General features: G+C 53.9%; 1 protein-coding gene across 4 annotated transcripts in view; it reads left to right on the top strand.

Moving 5' to 3' along the window:
• Positions 1 to 607: 607 nt before the first annotated feature.
• The window catches only part of PLSCR4 (phospholipid scramblase 4), a 50,941-nt gene continuing 49,495 nt past the window's right edge, over positions 608 to 2,053 (top strand). For 3 of the 4 annotated variants that reach the window (XM_042955724.1, XM_042955723.1, XM_042955727.1), the window contains exon 1: positions 608 to 713. The gene's annotated coding sequence lies outside the window, so the exon portion shown is untranslated. Of the gene's footprint in view, positions 714 to 1,055; positions 1,078 to 2,053 lie in introns of those variants that run through there. The other variant, XM_042955725.1, reaches the window with a different exon arrangement.

Here is a 2,053-nt window from a genome sequence, read left to right on the forward strand (position 1 = left end):
AATTAACAAATGGCATTTTTCTCCAAAGGTCAGAAAACTAGGCAACCCTGCTCCCCTCCCCTCATTCCCGGACTCCCTCCCTCCAACATCAAGTTGGCCTCCTCCAAACCTGTGGAAAAGAAAACAAAATGCCTGGGACTGCACTGTGTTTCCAGCTAGCATTGCATTGCCAAGGCCAATTCTCCAAGCCAAGGGTCTGGGGGTGGGAGCAGATGCAAATTAACAGGCTCTTGCGAAAGAGCCTTTCCATGCTCTGTAATCTCGGTCAGCAAAACTCTTCCTCACAGGCTGTGGAACCTGCGTCTCTGATTAGATGCAACCGTCGACTTGCCCTTACCTTTCTCTTCCTCTCACTCTAGAGCTGCGACAACCTTCCTCCCCGGGTCCCCCTCCCGCTCCTTTCTCATTCGGAAGCCCACGCCTCCCGGAACCACCGACCCGAGGCGCCGGAGCGCGGGGCGCGGAGCGCGGGGGGCGGGGTGCGGGGTCGGAGGCCCGCGCGGCCGCGCGCCCCGGGGGAGGGTCCGGGCGAGCCGGGGCCACGCCCCCGAGCCCCGCACCGCCCCCTCCCCTCCAGGCTTTAGTTTGTTTTTAATTTGGAAAGCCCTCCTCTTCCTGCCCCCTTCCTCCGCTCCTCCTCTTTCCTCGGCTCCGCTAGGAAAGTTAGACCCCGGCGGGGCGTCGCGGGTGCCGAGCGGACGGCGGGCCCGGCGGTGAGTGGGCCTGCAGGGCGGGCGAAGAGCGGGGTCCGGGCGGTGGGCGCCGAGCTGCGTGGCGGGGGTAGTCGGGGCCTGCGGGCGTCCTGGGCTGGCCCTCGGCGGCGCGCTGCTCCCGCAGGTGGCGCGGGACTGCGAAGCGCCTCTGCCGCCGCGAGAGGAGGCGGGACAAGCAGAGACCTCTTTCCAATCCTGAGTTGGGGGTCGGGACCTCTGGACCTTAACGTCTGCCGCATTGGTCCCGGGGTGAAAGCTTTCGAGTGGGGAGACCGTTGTGCCGCAGCAATAACGCGCTCTGGGAGAGCTGGCTGCGCTTCCCGGCCCTCCCTGGCCCCTTTCTAGCTGCTCCTGCGGGAAGAAGGTGCGTTGCCCGGGTCGCTCTCGCCACCCGCGGGTCTCTGTACCTCAGGCCGGGTCCTGCCTGATCAGGCTCCCGTTGCCGCTCTCGCAGGCATTCCCTTGGCGCACCACTCACGGAGGCTAGGCTGGTTCGCAGGTGAAGGGTTTTGTAGTAACTTCGCACGCTTGGCGGGCAGAGTGGCGGGGGTTGCAAAAGAGGACCCTTCTCTCATTCTAAAAATGCGGGCTCACTGGGGAGATGTAATTTATTTCGGGGTGTACTTGCATTGTTTCTGTAAAGTGAAACGTTTATGTTTTAAGACAGAATTTTCTTTCATTTATTTTCTGGTCTTTTTGTCTTAGAATCAACAACTTGAGTTTTTAATTTTATATTGCATGTTTAAAAATGTAGCTGCCATGGGGAGCCTGGGTGGCTCAGGTCGTGATCTGGCAGTTGCTGAGTGAGTTCCAGCTCTGCGTCGGGCTCTGTGCTGACAGCTCGGAGCCTGGAGCCTGCTTAGGATTGTGTCTTCCTCTCTCTGTTCCTCCCCTGCTCGTTCTCTGTCTCTCTCTGTCTCTCTTTCTCTCTCAAAAATAAACATTTAAAAAAGGTATAATTTCTCTAAGAGAATATATAAATTAAATAGATTCCTGATTTTTTTTTTTTTTTGGTTTCTAAATCAACTGTTCAGTTCATGTGGAAAAACAGTATGTATACCTTACTATATGATAAAAGGTATAATCAAAGGTATATTGCAATGGAATAGGGAATAGACCAGAAAAATCGCTGAAACTACAGAGACAAATTTAAGCATAAAGGAGTGCTGCCATTTTATAAAACATACATTTTAAATCTGGTTGTGGGGAAGAAATAACATGTAATTAATTGATCATGCTTAAATAATCAGGTATTGGGGAAAACTAATAATAAAACTGGAACATTCTCTCATTCTTTGCACACAAGTGTAATCTAGAAGACTCACTAAATTGAATCTGAA

Source organism: Panthera leo, chromosome C2, assembly GCF_018350215.1.
Source record: "Panthera leo isolate Ple1 chromosome C2, P.leo_Ple1_pat1.1, whole genome shotgun sequence".
Taxonomy (NCBI): Eukaryota; Metazoa; Chordata; class Mammalia; order Carnivora; family Felidae; genus Panthera; species Panthera leo.